This window comes from Saimiri boliviensis, chromosome 1 (assembly GCF_048565385.1).
Source record: "Saimiri boliviensis isolate mSaiBol1 chromosome 1, mSaiBol1.pri, whole genome shotgun sequence".
Classification (NCBI taxonomy): domain Eukaryota; kingdom Metazoa; phylum Chordata; class Mammalia; order Primates; family Cebidae; genus Saimiri; species Saimiri boliviensis.
This window is the reverse complement of record NC_133449.1, coordinates 102127096-102143532: the sequence shown is the minus strand read 5'-3', so window position 1 is coordinate 102143532 and position 16437 is coordinate 102127096. Positions and strand designations below refer to the sequence as shown.

General features: G+C 54.4%; 1 long non-coding RNA gene across 1 annotated transcript; it reads right to left on the bottom strand.

The window, feature by feature from the left end:
- Positions 1-2060: 2060 nt before the first annotated feature.
- On the bottom strand, positions 2061-2981 carry LOC141581262 (uncharacterized). The gene is made up of 3 exons (XR_012513825.1): positions 2756-2981; positions 2406-2518; positions 2061-2206 (listed from the first exon to the last, which is right to left on the bottom strand). It is a non-coding gene; the product is annotated as an uncharacterized LOC141581262 (long non-coding RNA).
- Positions 2982-16437: the final 13456 nt, after the last annotated feature.

Here is a 16437-nt window from a genome sequence, read left to right as displayed (position 1 = left end):
AGCAGTGTAGCCTTGAGCTGTGTGGCTTGACTGTATGGCCTGGCTGCATGGCCTTAAGCTGCATGGCCTGGCTGTGTGGACTTGAGTGGTATGGCCTGGCTGTGTGGCCTTAAGCTGTGTGGTCTGGCTGTGTGGCTGTAAGCAGTGTGGCCTGGCTGTGTGGCCTTGAGCTGTGTGGCTTTGAGCTGTATGGCCTGGCTGTGTGGCCTTGAGTTGTATGGCCTAGCTATGTGGACTTGAGCTGTGTGGTCTGGCTATGTGGCCTTGAGCTGTGTGGTTTGGCTATGTGGCCTTGAGCTGGGTGGCCTGGCTGTGTGGTCTGGCTGTGTGGCCCAGCTGTGTGACCTTGAGCTGGGTGGTCTGGCTGTGTGGCCTGGCTGTGTGGCCTTGAGCTGGGTGGTCTGGCTGTGTGGCCTGGCTGTGTGGCCTTGAGCTGGGTGGTCTGGCTGTGTGGCCTGGCTGTGTGGCCTTGAGCTGGGTGGTCTGGCTGTGTGGCCTGGCTGTGTGGCCTTGAGCTGGGTGGTCTGGCTGTGTGGCCTGGCTGTGTGGCCTTGAGCTGGGTGGTCTGGCTGTGTGGCCTGGCTGTGTGGTCTGGCTGTATGGCCTGGCTGTGTGGCCTTGAATGGGGTGGTCTGGCTGTGTGGCCTCAAACAGTTGGTAGAGCTCTCTGATCCTGTTTCCTATCTGTGATGAGTGGTGATATCACCTGACTAAGGGGCTACCAAGAGGATTTGGGCAGAGCAAAGGGCTTGTTGGTGAGTGGCCACAGCAGCCCACCTGTCAGTGCTGCCCCTTGTTGCTTCTTTCCAGCTATCTTTGGTGGTCACTCCTGGATAGACGCCGTTCCACCAAACCTTCCTCCCACAACTGCGAGAACCCAAATATCCCCCCATGGCTTTACTGAACCAGGCTGGGATCCTTGCCCTCATGAGAATCACAGACATCATTCAGTGCCAGCTTCTGCACCTGACCTGACCCAGGCCACCTCTGTCTTTGGCACAGGCTACAGGTCTCATTCTGGGCCAGCCTACTGGCCTGATGGCCCATAAAAGTAGACGCTGTCCAGACAAAGCAGGCCAGGATTTGGGGTACTCCGCTTCTAAGTAAAACTTCACACCGTCAGCATCACTTCGGGCAACCCATGCCTCTCTCTAGGCCTCAGTTTCCCCACCTACAAAAAGAAAGGCTAGGGATGGCCTCAGAGGCTCCAACGTCCAAACGCAGATGGAGGAAGTCAGAGCATAGGTCTCTGGCAGAAACAGAACATTGCTGATATGGCCCAAGACATCAGATATCTGTGGATCATGATGCAGCCTCCTCTGGGCAGAATAATTCCAGTTTCCCAAGTTGGTCGTCATGGGAGCAAGTGTCTGGCCATCAAATCCTGCTCGGTGCTGTCTCTGGAGCTCCCTCCTCCCTTCCCAAACCCACAGAGGCTGTTCTGGCCAGTTGACATGGAATATCAATTACTCAGAAGAGATTTCCTTTGAGACAGCTCAGGGTGGGGGACCGAGGAAAGACTCACAGGGCCTTCCCTGGCACTCTGGGCTCTGTTCTCCTTTGCATCTCAGAGCAAGAGCCCTCTTCCCCCTTTCCTCCAAACGTCCACGTGCCATTGTTAGGTGGGCTCACTCCCTCTTGAGAACGGTCACCAGCTTCATGCTGAGCCTGACAATGTGACAGAGAAACCCCCACTCTGAGACACATCCAACTTCCAGAATCAACTCTATAACCTTGTCCCTTGTCCAGGAATGGCCGACAGCCTCAGCTAAAACCCGCTTCCCCTCCAACCCCTCAGATGATCTTCTGCTTCCCCAGAAAACTCCTCCCTCACCCACAGCCACAGAGCAGATCATCAGTGTGAACCAAATCCCGGATTTTTGCAAAACCACCCAACCGGGGGCCACGAGCACGGCTGGATTAACAGCACAGCCCCGACCGGAGGCTGCACGTCATGCACCACCAGAAAGGCAGGCCCCGTCACCCCCGGGCTGTCTCCTGCATCTAGCTCTCCAGGCTGGGGGTTTTGTTTGTCCACACTGTAAAAATTCATGCTCATCTGAAAGCACGTTCCATGCACACGTTATTTATTGTGAGGTCACCATGCAATGACAACACAGCCAGCTGTATTCTGAGAACAGGCAGCTTGTGACCAGAGCCGCGCCTTGACGCCCATCACCTCGCCCTAGGGCGTTTCCCATCAGATCTGAATGGAGACAGGGAGGAATGACAGGCCCATCCATCAGCCTGCACCTCTGGGACCCGTGTGGCCCGGAGTCCTCAGAACTCCTCCGGGTCCACAGCCTTGCGATGCTCCTCAGGGCTGAAGCGAATGAGAAATATCGTTCCCCGGGACAGCAACGTGGCCCAGCCCCACCGATTCCCTCACCTCCCACGTAACTCGCTCCATGCTGTGCCCTTGGCCTCCTCTGACATGACGAAACCCAGCCCCACACTTTTCCCTTTACTGCCTTTTAAAGACAGAACAGCTGACGCTCTCCTTCCGGCCGGCACTGTCCTGACGCGGGCAAAGGCAGATGTCGGCAAGTCAGTTCCCACATTGACCGACCGCTGGATCGGAAAGTAAACCTACCCCGATGCAAGTCACAACAGCGCGGGGAAGGAGGCGAAGGGGCAGCCTGAAACCCCTGGCACGGCTGCTTCCCGACCTACGCCCAGGGCTGGGAAGAGCCACGCAGCGGTGATGTTTCTCGCTCCAGAGGGAATTAATTATTTCCAGACACTGGCCCAGCACCTGGTGCCAGAGCTACAGGCCTGGGAGCCACGCAGGTCTCACAGGCAGGTGACACCGCTTAGTGGACGCAATTTCTTCGCCTGTCCCCCTGCCTGGTCGAGAGAAACTGCTCCAAAGTGGGAAGCAAGGGGCTCTGAGGAGGCTTGGGACAAAGCTCAGGGTGTCCCAGGTGAACCCCCTTCTCTCAATCAAACAGCTCCCACCCTGCTCCGACACTGAAATGACATCACGGGGCGCTGAGGACCTGGGGCCCGTCCCAGGCCGCTGCAGGGCAGTGCCACCTGCAGGCCGTGTGGCCAGAGCAGGCCGCGTCATCTCCAGGCCTGCAGGTGCTTGTGTGCAGGAAGAGGATGGTCAGCCCAGCCTTGGAGGTTTGTTGGGGGAAATAAATCAGGTGACCAGGGGCACGAGCTTAGAAGAGTGGCTGCACCCAGCCATGGCCTGCGGGGGCCGGGCCACGCCAGGGCCTGGGTATCTATGTCCTCCTGCACTCATATGTTGAAATCCTCGCCCTCAAAGTGATGGGATTAGGAGGTGGGGCCTGGGAGAGGTCAGGAGGTCATGGGGCGTAGCCCTCATGAATGGGATTCATGCTTTACAACAGGCCCTAGAGAGCCCCCTTGCCCCTTCCATCATGCAAGGGCACAGTGAGAAGAGAGCCGTCTATGAGGAAATGGGCCTCACCAGTCACTGACTCTACGGGTATCTGAATCCTGGAACTCCCAGCCTCCACAACTATGAGAAATAGACTTCTGTTGTTTATAAGCCACCGAATTTGTGGGGCTTTTTGTTTGTTTGTTTTTTTAAGACAGGGTCTTGCTCTGTCACCCAGGCTGGAGCACAGCTGCAATCATGTCTCACTGCAGCCTCAACCTCCTGGGCTCAAGTGATCCTCCTGCCTCAGCCTCCTGAGTAACCGGGACTACAGCTGCACACCACCACACCCAGCTCATTTAAAGATGTTCTGTAGAGACAGGATCTTGCTGTAGTGCCCAGGCTGATCTCGAACTCCAGGCCTAAAGTGATCCTCTAGCCTCAGCCTTCCAAAGTGCTGAGATTACAGATGTGAGACACCATGCTTGGCCTCCAATGTATGGTATTTTGTTACGGCAACCCAGATGGACTGAGATAACTCTCGTAATCAATACCATCATCCTTACCATCACCACCACCACAATCATCATCATTATCAACACCACCATCACCATCATCACCATCATCACTATCATCACCATCACTATCATCACCACTATCATTACCACCACCATCATCACCATCACCACTATCATCACCACAACCATGATCACCACTATCATTACCACCACCATCTCCACCACCATCATCACCATCACCACCATCATCACTATAACCACCATTATCATCACCATCACCACCATTATAGCCACCACTATCACCACCACCATCACCATCATCATAACCACTATCATTACCACCACCCTCACGATCACCATCATCACCATCACCACTATCATCACCACAACTATCATCACCACCACCACCATCATCACTATCACCATCACCATCATCACTCACTATCATCATCGCCATCACCATCATCACTGTCACCACCACTATTACCACCACCATCTCCACCATCACCATCATCATCATCACCACCATAACCACCATCATCACTACCACCACTATCATCATCACCATCACCATCACCATAACCACCATCACCGTCACCATCACCACCATCATCATGTGATGACTCTCAGCACTATCCTCATCATGTGTGACCTGGACTATGGGCAAGCAAAGTGTTGTAGAGACACGTCTGACCCCAATTTCCATGGGACAGAGGACCTCCCGTTTTCTTTTCCTTGTTACAACACGTCATCTTCCTACACAAAGTGGACAAGACTTTGATGTCCGTCTCCATTTCCCGAAAGAGTTTCCATCGGGGTGCTTTTAGAACTACCTGGCTCAGACTTGTTCCCAGCATGGCCTTGTGAGTGCCAAGGAAAAGAAGCTGAGGCTCTGCTAGCAGCCTCGGACCTGACAGTGCCCCTGCTCCATCTCCCTGCAGGAGCCATGCTCACCGCGAACCCTTCCACGGGCTCAGGCTGCCGGAGCAGAACACCACAGGCTGCATGGCTTCAGCCAGAGGAATTGTTTCTCACAGTTCCGGAGAATGGAATTCCAAGATCAAGGAACTGCTGACTTGGCTCCTGATAAGGGTCCTTCCCGACTTGTAGGTGGCTTCCCAGCTGCCTCCCCACGGTGTCCTCCCGAGGTGGAGAGAGGAACTCTAGCTTCTTCCTCAGCGGGTTAGGGCTTCAGTATACAAATTTGAGAGGGAGACAGTTCTGTCCGTAACAGGCCGCTGGAAACCCCATCCCAACCAGAGTAACCCCACAGAAGCATGCAGTAAATCTCCAGAGCCACCACTATAGCCCACCAAACATTTCCCCTCTGCCTGTGTCCCGGGAGCAGGACAGGGTCATGATTTTCTGAGCAGGACTGCGACCGTGATGTGTGGGAGCGAGGCATTGAAAAGGGCAGGAAGGGAGGAAGGAAGCAGCTCCATCAGTGGGTTCCCAGGCAAGACGCTGGTGGGGTTCTGACTTCTCCCCGGTTCACACCCTTTTCTCCTGCCTCACAGCTGCCCCCCTCCTGCTCTTGTTCATTCATCCCCTTCAGCCCTTTCCTATTCTCTTCTGTAGCTGAGCCACAAAAAGTAAATATATTAGAAATGCTTTCCGAGTGCCTTCAGAGGCATGGTGTCCGTTTCTCTGCCCCAGCCCGTGGGGTGGGTGATGCCTTTGCAGCCCCCACTTACCAGGGGCACCTTGTGGGCATGCAGATCTCCAGACCCCAAAGTCGGTGCCCACCCAGCTGCAGGGTGCTGTCTGCTCTGCACACATTCCGGGAACTCCGTGGCCTGGCCCAGCCCCAGCTGGAACCTGGGGTGCCCTTCACTCTTCCAAAAGAGGCTGTTTGCTTTCAAAGAAAGGAAGGGGAACTGCAGACTGCACTTGGCTACATGGCCGGAGACTCCTGGGAACAAAATCAAACCCACACAGACAAAACCCGCAAACAGCCCCCAGCCTTCACTTCAGTGCACTTGGCTCTCAGCACCCCCCTGGTCTCACGTCTCCCTTTCTGTCTCTCGGAGGAGGGTGGTTAATCGGACTTGGTCTCTTGCCTCTGGCATTGTTTCCCAGCGCCCCCAGCACGCTGTAACCCATGACCACTGACCTAGCAGCTCCCAACCGTACACATCCAGTCTCCCCCAGTGCTGGAGGTTGGAGGTCGCAGGGCAGGCTCCTGGTGGACGCTCCCGGGAAGAGCAGCGATGAGAATCTATTGTTCTAAAGTCTGGTTTGTGGCAGTGTGTCACAGAGGCAACGGGAAACCGACACTCCGACCGCAGCAGGTCACAGCCCTCCTGTTTACACGACCCACGGCCCCAGTTCAAGCCAACATCCCCCTCTGCTGGTTCACCAACAGCCTCAGCTCAGCCTCTCTCAGCCCACCAAATGCAACAGAGATGCTCCTAAAACAGTCCTGCCTGTGTCGCTTCCAGCCTGGAGTCTTCAATAGCTCCCCATTGCCCTTAGAACAAAGACTGCTCTCAAGGATGCGTTGTGAGACCGTGGCTGTGTGTGCTTGTAGGAAGCAGAAAAGTTCCTCTTCAAAGTTTCCTTTCTTGTTAAAAAAAAAAAAATAGTAAGTGTTAAAATAATAGTCTGTTTTAAAGACTTTCTTCAAAGCCTTCATGCTAGCAGCTCTTTGTGAAGCCCTGTCCTATGTAGCTGTTGAACATGCCATGCTTACAGGCACGTGGGACATTCTATGTCCTTGTACTTTAACCAAGATATCTGTGCTGGCCGTGCTCACAGGCATGTCCCAGCTCCCAGCCTATGCCCCTTCCTTATTTGGACTTCCTTTTCTTCTCCATTCCTTTTACCCATTTAGAAAAGTTTTAAGTTTTCAGCCAATCAAGTTTTAGTTTAGATTGTGAGGTCTGGCTCCAACCAATGGAGATCAGACATGGCAGTAAGGACGACCCCAAATGCGTAAAGGATAAATACGTCTGCTTTTCCTTTGTTCATTGTACTCTCGTGGCGAGATGGCTAATGGGAACCCCTTTCTGCAGAAAGTAACAATTGCCTTGCTAAGAGATCCTTTGTCTCAGTGCTGATTTTTCTCTGTGGCGCCGAGCATCTGTTTCCAAAAGTGATCTCTGGATCTCCTTCTCCAGCGCACACTCTGCTCCCTCTCCTTCCCATCCTCCCTCCTCCACCTGCTGAACACCAGCCTCCAATAGTTTCACAAACACACCATCTGTTCTGACCTGTGAGTTAAGAAGGTGAGCACCTGGTGTGGTGCCGGGTGTGCGGTGGGGCTGTGCCAGGACTCAGCAAGGTGTCATCACTGGTTCAGCCACTACCCAGGCAGGTGCCTGGGGCTTCTGCTTTTCTTCTCTAAAAACAACAATACTGGACCTAAAGTTAGCCTTAATGGTCTACCCCACTCTTGTGAGTTTATAACAATCAAAACATTTTGGCCCAAGAAAAAAATACTTGCCCAGAAAAATGAGAAGGTTTCGGCCTTGTGTATCCAGATTAGCTGTTTCTGTGGATTGAGACCCACCCACTGGCCGCAGGCCCCCACCCCCATGGATGGGCATGGGTTTTGCACACAAAGGGTCGAGACAAGGAAACTAGACAGAGAAAAGGAGAGGAAGCCACAGAGGGGGTGGGGGTTGGAAGCCACGACAAGGCTCTTGAAAGTTCCCCAGAGTCTGCTGGCCTCCTGGTTAGTTAAAATTTCTGTGCCTTTTTATTTTCTCTTTCCTTTCCTTCCTTTCTTTCTTTACTTCTTTTCCTTCCTTCCTTCCCTTCTTTTCTTTCTTTCTTTTTCTTTTTTTTTTTTTGACAGAGTCTCACTCTTTAGCCCAGGCTGGAGTACAGTGATGCAATCTCGGCACACTGCAACCTCCACCTCCCGGGTTCAAAAGATTCTCCTGCCTTAGCCTCCCAAGTAGCTGCAATTATAGGTGCCTGCCATCATGCCCAATAATTTTTTGTATTTTTAGTAAAGATGGAGTTACATCATGTTGGCCAGGTTGGCCTCGAACTCCTGACCTCAAGTGATCTGCCCACCTCGGCCTCCCAAAGTGCTGGGGTTACAGGCGTGAGCCACTGTACCTGGTCTGTGCCTTTTTCTATGGCAACAATCAGCACAGAAAACAATTCTCTCATGGGAGCATTTCCCCAGCACCCAGCCCAGTACCTGGCATACTGCAGGAGCACAGGAAGTCTGTGTGGAGGGGGTGGATAAATGAGTGTGCCCAGTGCTTTTCTAAAGAGCAGCTCCCAGGGGCATGCAGACACACGTGTCCACATGTCCAAAGATCCCTCTGCAACTTCACTCAGAGAGAGACCACGAGAGACCCCGGCTGGGAAGAGCCATTGCGTCCCCCAGTGACATCTTTGCTCCCTCTGTACTTCGTAGGGCCAACACCCAAGGACGGCCATCCTTGTCCCCCAGCTCTCCCCTCTGGTGCTATTTTGAGACTTGCATGTGGGTTGTTATGATCAGCCATGACAGTGGCAGTTTTGCACTTGGGAAGGTCCAATATGTGTATAATTGAGGCAGCGCAGCCAACTGTGCTAAGAGCTTCACTTCCTCAACACGCCAGAGGCTCTCTCCAAAGGGCTCTTACATAAGCAATGTCCTTTCTGTGTTTTTAATGAGACATCCTCCCCTCTCTAGGGAACATTCTAGACACAAGGTTTGGGAAAGAAGGACTTTCCTTTCCAAAAGGGAGAAACGAGGCCACATTTGGCTTACTGAGCATCCATTTGAAACCAGATTTACGGCGCCTCCTGCATGCAGAAGCAGGTAGGGACGGGGCTGCACAAGGCGTGCTGGGTGGGCCATGCGCCAGGGACTAGGTCTAAGGCTATGCTTCTCAAACTCCACACACAGGTGCCTGGAGTCTTGAGATGCTGATTCTGGTGCAGTGGGGCTGGGCGGTGGATGGGGGGCATGGTCTGCATTTCTAATGGGATCCCGAGGGCTATGGAGGCAGGTAGTCCAGATGGGATCTGTGTTCCCAGCCCAGAGACTGGTGGCCATGGCCACCTCTGAGAGCTTGCTTGATATACAAATTCTGGGGCCCACCCCAGACCTCCGGCCTCAGAATCCCTAGGAGTGTTGCCTGGGGACCCGGGTTTAACTCCTGGAGATTCAGATGCTCTGGCCAGTTTGAGCAGCAGGGAGGCCAGACCACGGCCATAGCCCACCCAGGAGCTGTGCTTCGTCATTCCTGCATGCTGTCAGATGTCAGAGCAGCACATGCCACCTGCCAGGCCAGGCACAGCCTCAGAGCCCTTATGACAGCAGTCCAGGCCCCCAGGATGATATCACGACACCCCAGGTTCACACAGACACTGAGCAGACAGCAGACGGTCCCCCAACATTTGTTAGATGCTACAGAAGGGAGACGCACAGTTACGTGGCGCTCAGCCTGGGGAGGGAGCAGCTGGTGATGCTCTGGGGAGACAGGGCACTGGGGTGTCATAGGAGAGGTGAGAGATCATCTGAACCTCAGAGGGAAAGGAGGCATCCTCCAGGCCAGCAAGGGAGGGCACTCCAGGCGGGGGTCACGGCACAGGCAGAGGCACGGACTGGGGAAAGCTCATCGTGTGCTTGGAAACTGCGTGAATCAGCTTCGGGCCAGGCCCTGAGCTCCAAGGTGGAGAGGGGGTCATGGGAGGAGAAGTGGGGAGCAGGGACCAGGAGGCTGCTGTGAGATGCAGGGCCCAGGAAGCATCCCGGGAAAGCCCCCCGCACGCCTGCGTTTCTTCCCAGGCCCCTTTCCTGAGACCCTGCTGGGGAAAAAGAGATGACAGCGCAGGAGGAGGAGAGAGCGTCCTCGGGATTTCAGATGCTCCAAGATAAACAGGGAAGCTCAGAGCCCAGACGCGTTACACTGGCCATGAGAAGCATCACCATTCGGCCCCACATTGTAATACAGCATTCTGTCTGGTTTTGATTTCACAGATGTTAAAAAAAAAAAAAATGCAGGCAATCTGGAATTAAGTTGGACTACTTCAAACTGTTTCTATAAACCACATTTGGGATCCTTCCAGCATTTCTGAGATTCAATTTACAATGATTTCTTCAAGTCAAAAAAAAAGAAAGAAAGGAAAAAAGACCCTCAGTACCCTCGGTGGGGAGCAGTTGTTGGGGTCCAAGCTGCTGTGACACTCCTGAAGGGCACCCTTTTCTAGTGTCACTGGTGTAATCTCACATTGTTCTGATTTCAGGGAGCCTGGGAGATGCTGCCTCTATGAGACATTCCTGAGGTTCTCCTTCCTGCGTGCAATTTCATGTGCATTTTTACCAGCAAGGATTTTGCTGTTAAAAGAACGTGTGTTCTCTCGCTGAACGTGAAACTGAAGGACACACCTGGGCAGGTGCTGGTCCCACAGGTGCTAGGTTCTGTGGTGTCCAGTTGGATCCAGGAGGCCCAGCTTGTAGGCAGCGTTCCTAGGACACCCCAGGCAAAGAAGAGCTACCTCAGGGTCCCCAGCCGGCACCACCCACTCAGGGCTCCCCCGACCAGCTGAGCTGGACCCTGGAGGTCTCCACAGACACCTCAGCTAGTCCTGACCTGCTGTCCAGACACCCACAGGACCCCCCTTCCTCAGGGCCCGCTGCTTTGTCCTCACGCCCCAGGGCCTCCTGGCTGCCCCACCTGCAGCGCGGCTGGAACTGTCTCCCGAGACAAAGCCCACCATTGTATTCCCTGGAGGCCGTCTCCGCAGCAGAGCGCAGGGTGTGCTGAGTGTCCCGGTCCTGTGTCCCCAGCGTGTCCTGCATCTCAGAGCTGGCTCCTCTGTAGCTCACCCCCCGTGAGTCACAGCAGCTTCCTCGAATGCTTTGGCCGACCGCATCCCCCAGCCCAGCCAGAACCCTGGATGCTGGAGCCCTCCCAGCGAGAGCCATGTTTATTTTACTCTGCATGCATTTTCCAACACGGAGCAGCCTGAACACAGGCAGCCCTTACACCCGGCTGACATCTTAGAAGCCCCATGTGCTGCTTTGACTGCTGTGCGATCCTCTGCAGGGGGAGGTGGGCCCGCCGTGCTCTGGGGGGACCCGCAGCCGACACTGATGTCTCAGTGCTGTCTTCTGCCTCTTCGCCCCTGCCCGTCCCCTCTGGGAGCAGAGGCAGTCCGAAAGCTGGAGCCAACGTGCAGGCCTCAGGAGGAAGCGGCCTGCCAAGATCAGCTCCCGGCACGTGATGGGAGCCTGGCTCACCTTCCCTGAGCACATGACGGGGCTAGAGCCCAAGGCCGCACTGCCGCAGCCTCCTGGGTCGGCCTGGCCTGCTGGAAAGGAGCAGATCTGTTTCCAGAGGCTTCTGGCGAAGCCCACGGCCTCCCATTGTTGGCTGGTTTATAAGGAAAGAGGGGAAAGGCCAAGTGTGGATGCTATAACCTAACCCAGACCCAGTAAGTCCAGCATCCCGCAGGGGAGACGGTACCCTTGACTGTGAAGGACTGGGTTCGGAATCTGTCCTCCTAAAAGAAAGGTCTCTGGGCCCACCCACACCCCCCTTCTGGATGCCCCTGGAGCCAAAAACACTCCCCAGTGAGATGGACCGTGAACAGCACTGGGGCCGGCCCAGGGATCCGGACGCTCAGAGCGTAGGTGCCTGATGGCATCATTCATCCCCAGGACAAGGTCTGTGAGTGGGAGGGGGAGCACTCTGTACACGCCAATATGTGAGAGTGTGTCTGTGGGTCTGGGCACACGAGTGTGTACGCATGTGTCTGTGTGCATGTGAATGTATCATAGTTATGTGAATGTGTGAGAGTGTTAGTGTGTCTGTGGGTCTGGGCACACAAGTGTATATGCATGTGTTTGTGTGTGTACATGCATTGTATTTATGTGAGTGTGTGAATGTGTGAGTGTGCATGGGTGTCTGGATATGTGAGTGTGTGTGTGTGCCTGTGTTGGTGTGTATCCGTGTCTGGCTGTGCCGTGTGAGTATGTAAGTCTTGCATGTGCGTGAGCGTGTTCACATGAGCATAGGAGTCTGTGCACTGGAGCCTGCCACGTGGGCGTGTGCGTGTGGACGGCACTGATGTGAGTCCGCGTCTGTGTGTGTGCATGCACCTGTCCCTGCACAGGCCAGCCCGAGAGGGAGTGCCCGAAGAACACGCTGGCAGCGCCTGCCATGTGACGAGCTTGAGGGACATGTTGCTGAGGTCACAAATGCCTCTCGCACTTCCTGACGTGCTGGAGCGGCGGCAGCTCATGACGCCCCTGTGCAGACATGAAGTGTGTGGTGTGTCCCCGGTCACTGGGGCTCTGCTTTGTGGTGACAGCAGCGCTCACTCACAACTCCAGAACTCCAGCGCTCACTCACAACTCTCAGCTTCACGCCTGAGAGGGGGACGGGAAGGTGGGGCAGGCATCCACACTTCGAGCCACAGCCGGCGGGAGGCACAGGCTGGCAAGGCTGCCTCTCGGTAGTGAGAAGAGACAAGCAAACCGAGGCCAGAAGCAGAGGAAATGAAAACGGTGTGGCCAAGAAAAATCGCATTTTTCTTTCCAGTTTTGCTGAAATAGCCTCGTCGGCTGCGTCTTTGGGGTGGCAGACATCATACGTTTAATCACAGCACCCCCTGCTGAAGCTCAAACATGGAGCTTCAGCAGGGGGTGGCACCGCTGTGCTCTCCCGTCCCTGGGGGCTCTGGTGGCCCTGCTCCCCACACTGCCAGCCTGGGGATGGTGCCCCGCTGCCATCACCCCAGAATGGTCTGCGGTGATTGGTCTTTCTCTGCAGGGAGCTGACTCAGGAGCTCTGGAATCAGTGCCCGTGATGTGTGGCTCTCCCTCTGATGCGAGGTCTGTCTGGTCTGTCTACACTGGAACCACAGGACAGATCCCAGCCCGGGCAGGGGAGGGACAAATCTAGGCCCACGTTGAGCTTCCACTTCTCCTGCCCGCCTCAAAACAGAGGCTTCCTCAGACGCGGCTTGCTCCCTGGCCCAGGCGCCCACAGAGCTCCCTTCTCCTGGCCTCAGCACTGCTTCCGGGCACCCCAGTATCACGCCCATTCCCACATGCCACCCTGGTGGGTGAAAGACCTCCGCTGTCCAGAGTGGGAGGGATGGTGGGCATCTTTGGGAAAATGAGGGTCTGCTTCACAATGGCTGAGCTTTAAGCATCAAAGTCAGATTGACAGAGATGAAAATGCCTGGCTCCTTCTCAAAGGTAGCTGAGCTCCCCGCGCGGTGAGCCTCGTGTGCGAGTGAGACAGGCTGCCCCCCTCGGAGACCAGCACCTCCCGTTCCTCCTTCCCAGTAGGGACAGAAAGCTGGGAAAGGGCCGGGCGCAAGCAAGAGCCCCAGGCAGGCAGGTAGGGGGAGAACAGTCGCTCTGGGAAGAGGCTGGAGCAGTTGAGGCCGTGCCCTCAGCAGGTGTGGGCTGCGCATACATATCCACATGGCACCTGGTAAGATGGGCACCAAACATGGCATCAGAAAAAGCATGGAGCCACAACGAGAGACTGTGACATCTTCCTTCCTGAAGGTGAGGGCAGGAAGGGGTGGGAGTGTCCCTGTCATCAGTCTCTGTGTGCCCGCTGTCCCTGGCCACACCAGTTCTTCCCCACCCACAGCCCCGGAAACATGGAGCTCCAGCAGCACAGAGCTGGGACACCCTTCCGTCCCGCCCCCCACCCAGCTGTCACCTGCCTTCACTCATAGGCAATCCTAGCAGGCTTGGGGACCTGCGTTCCCACCCATGACAGATTCAGAGGAGGGGCGAAGGTTCTGTGATGCACCAGCAGGTGGGGCCTGTGGTGACCACAGGGAAGCCGGGCTCCCGGTGAGCTGGTCTCTCAGCAGTTTGATCAATGGACTAAAGATTTCAAAGCCATAACACTCCTATGAGGGTGAAAACGTCACATTTGCCTGTTGTCTGAGATTCGGGTGGGGGGGGGCTCTCAGAAGCTATGGATTGCAAGAGTCAACACCACCTCAAAAGTACAAGGCCAACCAGGTGCTGTGGCTCACGCCTGTGATCCCAAAGTGCCGACTTCAGGAGGACAGGGTGGGCGGATCATTTGAGGTCAGGAGTTCAAGACCAGTGTGACCAACATGGGGAAACCCTGTCTCTACTAAAAATACAAAGAAATTAGCTGGGTGTGGTGGCACATGCCTGTAATCCCAGCTACTCGGGAGGCTGAGGCAGAATCACTCGAACTCGGGAGGAGGAGGTTACAGTGAGCCGAGATCGCACCATCGCACTCCAGCCTGAGCGACACAGTGAGACCTTGCCTAAGAAAAAAAGTACGAGGCCCGGTTTAAATGAGGGAGGAGTCTGGCTAGTGAGCCTTGCTCTGCTGCAACAGAAAAGCCAGGCCGAGCCTTGGCTGTGCCCGGTCTTGGCCGGGAGCCGCAGGCAGGCTGTGCTGGTTTTGGAATCGGGGACACATCCCCAGGGCCATGTCTGGGATGGGAAGATGGAGAACTGATACCCTTTTCTTTCTGAGTAACTTTAGAACATGTGGCTTCAAATATAACTAATATCCTGATTTCAGTGGACTTGCGTGGAAGGAAAAGCAAGTTCATTTGCCAGTAGGGGGTGAGGACTGCGATGGTAGGGAGGAGCGTGGGGAGGAGGGAGCGCTCCACAAGCCGCAGGAGCTTGGACACCTCCAGCCTTCCATCAGTAGCATTTGAATTTGTTGTGCCTGATGCAACATTTCATCTGCGCTTGGAAGTCAGGCCTGCGGCGTGTGCAGCTTGGCACAGGAGTCCAGCTCCGGGCCCCTTGCTCTGCCTCGGTTTCCTCACTCTCCCTCCCCGGTGCACCCTTCTTTTTCTATCCAGATGAATGAAGGGGCGAGTCCATCTGGAAGTGATTTTGCTCCAGTAAAACATTAGCAGCTGTCAGTCACCAGAGGTGCGCACGGGCGCCTTCTCCTTTGCCTCGGGCTGTCTATGAACCGGGAAAAGCCCATCCTGTTCCCGGGTGAGCTTCCCTGCCACAGGTCACAGGCACACAAGCTACGCCCCACCTTCCAACACTTTCCAGGTGGGACGGAAGAATCCACTGCTTCAGCATTTACGGGTCGCAAACATGTTCCCTGCAACCTCTGCTCAGGGTGCGTTCTCTTGTTTTAAGGCCTCTGCTGACCCAAACTTACTGCAAGGCAGATGAGTGAGCCAGAAGCCATGCTGGGCGCTGCGGGCTGTGGCAGAGGCCAGGGCTGTGTGTGGACCAGCAGGCCGTGGGACCACCCACCACAGGCAGCTCAGCACCCTACCAAGGACAAACTCACGGTCATCGAGAAAACAACTTTCCCCACCTTCATTTCTTCTGCTGCTGTTGCTTTGAGTTCCAAGTTCCAAGGCTGAGACCTTTTGGAGCAGCTCTTGAATTTCGTGGGAGAGGGTGGTGCGTGCAGGCTGCCATCGCCTCTCCGCTGTCTGACGCCCTAGTGGAGAAGCTCCTGGCAGGGTCCGGAGGCACAGCCTGGCCAGGCTTGGCTAAGTTCCTTGGCACTGCAGAACAAATCTCTTTCTTTGACACCTCTGAAATGTTGATGGAAAGCACGCAGGCATCCCGGCCAGCTCCCCCAGGCCCAGATCCAACCCATCATCTTCTCTGCACTGCACATCTCTGGGTGGATGTCCGCGAGGAGCAGCGCCAGTGATGTCAGCTCACTCTGGCGCCTCCCAAGACAAAAGCATCCCAGGATGGAGAGCAGGAGGCCCTGCGTGATGATGAACAGGAGGCTGGAACTCGTGAGCTCTGTGCAGTCTGGTATTAATAACTCCGGATCTCCATCTAATGAAAGCGTTTTACAAGCTATGGAGGGTGCAGGGTGGCAGCTGTCCTCAGGCCATCAGGGTGAGACCCGCCAGGCCTCCAGGAGTGGAGTAGCCCTGGTGTAGCAGGAGACAGGTGGGAACTTCCACAAGCAAGAGAGCTTGTGTTTACGTCCTAGCTCTACCACGCACAAGCCACCTGGTCTCTCTGAGCCTGTTCTTCATCTATGACTTAGGAAGGATAATCATACAGACTAAGGTAGGATAATTTCTAGATCATCATATAGATCAGGGCGGCATCCTCCAACTCAATACATAAAGGGACCAGTGAAACAGGATTTCCTCTGTTTTCTGTTTCAATGATTCTTCCTCTTTTTTCTCTTCTCCTTTCTGGTTGTTGAGTTTAATTTGCTATTCTCTAGTTTCTCAAAGTGATCATTGATTTGGGACTTTTTTCTTCTAACATAAGCATTGGATACTATGCATTTCCCTCTGAAGTGCAGATTTAACTGCATCCTATACATCATGAAGGATTGCATCATTGGATACTACACATTTCCCTCTGAAGTGCAGCTTTACCTGCATTCTATACATTGTGATGGATTGCATCATTGGATACTATGCATTTCCTTTGAGGTGGAGCTTTAACTGCATTCTATACATCATGATGGATTGCATTTTCATTCTTGTGCAATTCAAAAAGTTTTCTTAATGATTTCTTCTTTGAAACATGATTATTTAGAAGTGTGTTCTTTAATTTCAAATATTTAGGTGGTCTCCAGATATCTCTCTGCTACTGATATCTAGTTAATTAATCCTCTTGTGGTCAGAAAACATATTTTGTGTGAT